This window comes from Lates calcarifer, linkage group LG2 (genome assembly GCF_001640805.2).
Source record: "Lates calcarifer isolate ASB-BC8 linkage group LG2, TLL_Latcal_v3, whole genome shotgun sequence".
NCBI lineage: Eukaryota > Metazoa > Chordata > Actinopteri > Centropomidae > Lates > Lates calcarifer.
In genome coordinates this window covers 25,534,563-25,540,562 of record NC_066834.1, presented here as the reverse complement: position 1 = coordinate 25,540,562, position 6,000 = coordinate 25,534,563, and positions in this window count along the sequence as shown.

The following is a 6,000-nucleotide window of genomic DNA, read 5'->3' as shown; positions in this document are numbered from 1 at the left end:
GATGATGTCATCATTGTGCATGACAACTGGGAGCAGGATCTGCAGATGGTGGCTGTAGTCCTGGGGTCCCCAAGGCAGGACTCATGGCCAACCCCTAAAAAGTCTGTAATTGGGCGGGGGGAGATTCAGCGTCTGGGGAACCTGCTGGCCCAAAGGCAGGTGCGCCCCCAGCTAGATAAGTCCATTGCCATTACCGCCTGCCTGAGGCCCAGACTTAAAAATGATGTGAGGTGGCTCACATGGCTGGGTGGCTTCTGGCTGTTGGTGCTTCATTCTCAACTTTTTGGTGTTTCCCAGTCCCCTGACTGATCTTGCTTGGAAGGGAGATCCAGTCCAGTAAACAGAGTAAAGCCAGCAGGCATTTAAGAAGGTTAAAATGTCCCACCGGTGAACCATTGTTAACGTCTCTCGCTTGTTTCTTCTCTGGACATGTAACAGACAGAGGGATGGGAGCCCTTTTGTCCCACTCATTACCACAAGGGAACAACAACAAAGCTTTTGCCATTCACTGGGTTAATGGTTTTAATGGTGGTGGTTTTGGTGTTATTCTGGGACCAAACGCAAAAGTTAGAGAGACAGTGAATTGATGATTAGCGCTCATGTTGCCACTTGAGGCTATAGGTCTCTTCTCTCTTCTCACTCAATTTCCTGTTTTCTCCAAGCGCAATTGTCAACACAGGGGCTTCAGACAGATGCTCAAAACTCCATGTGACATTCACTCTTAGTTCTATAGAGGCATTAGACAAGGTATTACATTAAATATATAATGATAGCAAACATAGAAGTTAATCTATCCCACTTCTATTCATCAGATGTTCCCCTACCCAGCATCTGTCCAGCATTATAATGTTTACTGTAGACATGGTAGAAAATCTCTGCATGTCTCCATTAATACCGTAAAATATGCATTAATTCCACAGGGGAGGAAAAAAAATCTCCAGAGGGGCTGAGCACAAGTTAAGAAGCATGCAAAAAGGAACTTTGACAATAGCAACATATGTAGGTACAGATGTTCACACAAGAAGATATTCAATTAATCATTAAGTCACTCCACATGTCACTGCCTCAACTAAACAAGGTCCAACGTAACTGAGCCAATATACGTTCCTGTGTGTGTGTGAGTGTGTGTGCATGTGTGTGTCCCTGTTTGTGTGTCAGGGCTGATTGCTCTTGACTTCATTAATCTCTGCAGTGTGGTTATGATTAGCTCTCTGAGGCATGCCAGAGGACATCTGACACACACGCGTGTGCTCACACACTCACTGTCAGGTCTGACCACCTCTCCAGCCTCTCTCTCTCACGGTCCAATTAGCTGGGAGCAAAGAGAAATAGACTAGCTCCTGTGGTGACAGGACAGACACAGTACACACACAGCCATGCTAAAGGTTTGTTACACTTCACACAGAAGCAACAGTGTGAGTGTCTGTGTTCATAATTGCAATTTCAGAATTGCAGCCAAAACAACTGGGTGGTTTGGAGTGTGTACAAAGTTGTGCTCCAGGAGCGGCTGAACAAAAAGAGATAGAAACAGTTGGTCAAGTTCAGTGGCTGATATTTTTCACCAGGGAGCTGAGAGTTCCCAGCTGGAATTTCTCAGATGTGTGGAAATCATGTGTAATATGAGCTTAAGATCCACGTTTGAGACTTTGCTGTTAAGTCAACCATATAGGTTGTTTGTCACTGCCCTCAGATACAACCCATCTGCAGTCTATCTGCAGGTATAAGGGACCTTCATTGTCATAGTACTATATGACCTGTAGAAGCATACTTGTGGCATACTGGACCTTTGTTATCATGGTAACAATAATAAACATGCAGTTCAGGTTGTGGAATAGCCACAGTTTGGTTAGATTTAGGCACAAAAGCTTCTTGGTTAAGTTTAAGAAAAGATAGTGGTTTGGGTTAAATTAACTACTTACTTAAGGTTAGAGGACCTTTGTCGTTATGGTTACAATGTGGTTAAGGTTGTGGAGCGAGTAAAAGAAACAGTGTTGATTATTGGTTTCACATGGGAAACAAATAGTGATCTCATGTGTGAAAGTCAAGTGTTTTGTCAACTCTTCTCTCCACCCCAACCCAAAAGTGCACTTCTTCGGTCTTGATACTATGTCATCTGACTTCTTCCTTTGCTCCCCTTCAAAATTACTGCTGTCACTAGAGGTCGCCTAAAAATAAAAGGTAACTATGGGTCATGATAAGTCGCACAGATGTCCTACGGGGTTGTTTTCTACAGGACAGTCCCAGGAGAAACAAAGAGACAGAGGTTAATGTCAAAGAAACAGAGAAAGACATAGTGCAAAATGTTAAAAAGCCAGGGAAGGCAAAGATAAAGCCAGTAAGCAATGCAAACCAGACAGGGCACACAAAAGACAGACGGGAATCAGAACAAGAGATGAACGTATTAGTGGATTGGATGTGGGTAGATGAAAAGAACAAGTGAAGTGTAAGTGGTGAAGTGCTACAGAGAGGGAGAAGACGGAGAATCCTCAGATGCTAGCCTACTCCCCGCCATGATCAGAGTACATGCTAGATGATTTATTTTCCCTCCACAATATAGAGTCCATGGAAAAAGAAAAATCTACATTCCATTAAACTACTGAGGGTTTTATTTTGAAAGGAGAATGTGATTGTGGGTGTGGATGTGTGGGGGTAAAGGGAATGGCCATCAGATGTGGCAATCATGTAACTAAAAATGTCTCCCCTTATCTTTATTCTCTTCTTCTCCTCTCTGTTTGCTGTTCTGTGCTCTTTCCCCCTCCTTTCTATAAAAAGTCTAATGATGTAATTCTAAAAAAATTCATTACTTCAAAATAAGAGAGACTTAGAACAAATGTTTTTCAGCCACATTCACTGAGCCTTTGCTACTGATGGAAACTGAAATGCAGTTTGAAATGTACGCTATGTTTCAAGATTGATTTTGAATATACTTTTGAAATAATACTATACAAGCAACAGGGGAAGATATCTTAAGTGTGATCAGGGTCACACAGTTTGTGTGTATAGGTGTGGAGATCGAGATGGAGATTGGAGTTGTTATAATGTAATTTCATAATGATTTCTATTTTGATCAGTACATTTGATTTTTTTCAATACCAATTTAATGTTTGCAATTCTTGCCTTGACTGCCCACACAGAAAACATACTGCCACATGAATCTGTGTGTGTGTGTATGTCAACACAGACAACAAAATGACATATTGTAGAAAAGAAGAATGAGAGGAGTAATGATGGAACAATGATGCCACATGTGTACTGTAGCCTGTGTGTGTATGTGTGTGTGTGTGTGTGTGTGTGTGTGTGAGTGTGGTGATGAATCTCTCATTGTGACAGTGGGGCCGGCAGCAGCGAATGTCCTTCTGGGTGGGACATACACACACAGACGCACACACGCACTGAGACACGCATACACAGATGGAAACGACCACACTAATGGATCACCCCTGTCTGCACGCAATCCGCCACAAATAATGATGAACCACCCCTGCATTAAACTATTTTACACAATGCTCAATTCATTACTTCTCTCTCTCTCTCTTTCTCTATCTCTCACTCGCTCTCTCACTCTTGCTCTCTCTGTGGGTATAGGTGAGCTAATAAAGGTATGATATTTCTCCTCTACCGCCACAATCATAGTTTTTATCCATTAGTAGGATATTAGGATGGGGAATGAGGAAAGGTGGGAGGGAGGGGATGGGATGGAGAGGGAAAAAGAGATGGCTTCAAATTGGTTTAAAAGCATTGCCACTGTAAAAAGTAACAGCAGCCCCAGGTAGGAAATATGAAGGACCAATTTGCATAGTTTTGGTTTCGAGGACCTGGGCTTCCCTCAGGCCTTTCTTAGCTCTGGGTGTGCTTCTGGTACTAGTTCTATCCATATTTTCATTAAGCTCAGCTCAAACTACAAGAGCTTTAATCACTTTTTGGAGTTAGCCCTGTGTGTGTGTATATATATATATATGTGTGAGTGTGTATGTGTGTGTGTGTGTGTGTGTGTGTGGAGAATTTTATTTGTCTTTAAAGTAAAATCTTGGAAATAGGGCCTACAGTGAAAGGAGCCTGAATTATTCCATAAATACAATTCAATGAAACTTGGTTGAAACAGTTTCAGCAGACAGTAAACTCATTTCAAAGAGACAAACACTGTGCCACCCTCTTTTGTATTTGTCAATGTCGTAAAATTTAAAAGGACCATTCAGGTTTATTCTGGGCATATTTGTAGTTATCTAATGATTCACATATATTTCCTTTAACTGAGGTCAACTTTGGGACAGACATCTAACAGTGACCTTCCTATGTCACAACAAAGGTATTTTTTGTTATTATTTTAATCCTTTCAATTATCATTTTACCCCTTTAAAAAAAGAGAGAAGTATTCACAACCCCAAGTAAAATATATACTATAACTGGCGTAATATTAGCATAGTAAAATGAGAATCAGTGAATGGGAACAGGCTGTACAATGAAAAACATACATGTAGCCCTTACAATTTATGGGTATCAATTGATTTGGGAAAGATTCTTTGCAAACATGTGAAATTTGATACTATTACTGTAAATAGTGATCAGGTGTTTGCACTGGTAGCCACCAAAAAGTAAGCTTTAAAAAAGAAAGAAAAAGAAAAAATAACTGGGGGCCTGGCTGTTGTGCAGATGCTCTGAGCGAACATGGAGGAAAACAAACGTAAAATCCATCCATCACACATCTTTATGTGTGATGGATGGAGATTTTAGATTTATGAGTTATTTTGCACAAAGCTTCAATCTAATTGATTCACAAAAAAAAGATTTTATAATATTTTTAATAATCAAATATTACACTGCTATATAATTACACCATACACCATAATTTGTTTTGATTTCACAGAATCTAAATCAGGCCGTTTAAAAAGTATGACAATAGGTGATTGAATGATTTGATAACAGCTGGTACAAACCTCCTTTTTTGGTCTAAAATACATTTTCTAGCTTCACTTTGCTCAGTGTGGGAGAGAAGAGAAGAAAGAGTCATTATGGATTTCAATTAAGTGATCCCTGGGCAAAGAGGGATGCGTCAGAGTGGGGGAATTAATGTGCTGCGGACAGATGTTTAATAATAATGGCCGAACTGGCCCTGCCGAGAAACACACATTCCATCCGCCGCACCCTACTGTGGCTGCAGGAGCACACATGCACAGACACACACACACAGACAAGTCCACGTACACAGACACTAACATATAATCACTCATACACTGACACACACAATAATGATTCATACACATGCACCGTGCAGAGCAGTGTGTGACAGTCTCTCTCTCTCACCCTCTCTCTCTCTCTCGCTCTCTTTCTCTCTCACATACACACGCACACACTCACTCGCTCACAGACACTGGTATCACCACTGGTGATGTGTGCGTGTGTCTTTATGACCAGTGCTGGCCACAGCACATATGGCCCTCATTTAGGAACAATGGGCATGGAGAATGACTGGTTGGATGAGCTTCCTGACTGTGAGAGGTGACTGGAGGCATGTTAAATGACATGCCCCGTATGGAGAGATGGAGCGAGAGAGAGAGAGAAAGAGAGAGAGGGAGGGAGAGAAGAGAGTATTCTGGGTAAGGAATTATTGCTTCACTGAGCAACAAAAATGTTTTGATGGAGAAGAGAGAATTTGGAAAGAGAAAGAGAGGCAGAAAAGTGGAGACAACAGGGAAAAGTATAGAGGAAGAGAGACGAAAGGGGAAGATACCAGAGGAGGGAGGAACCGACTTGATGGAGAAGTGTATTACAAGTGTACAGGGATGTGGAGAAGATGATGGTCTGGCTGGGTCTAGAAGTGGGTCATTAGACAGAGTGTAAACAGCATGTCTTTTTATGAAGTGCTCACTCTCCTTTCTGGGTTGCTCTCTCACAGATACACACCTGGTGACACCTAATCAGTGTTGTGGCAGGACGAATGGCTTCCAGCCGTCCTTATAGTCTTGTCAAAAACAACACTTCCCTAAAAATCTCTCTGTCTCT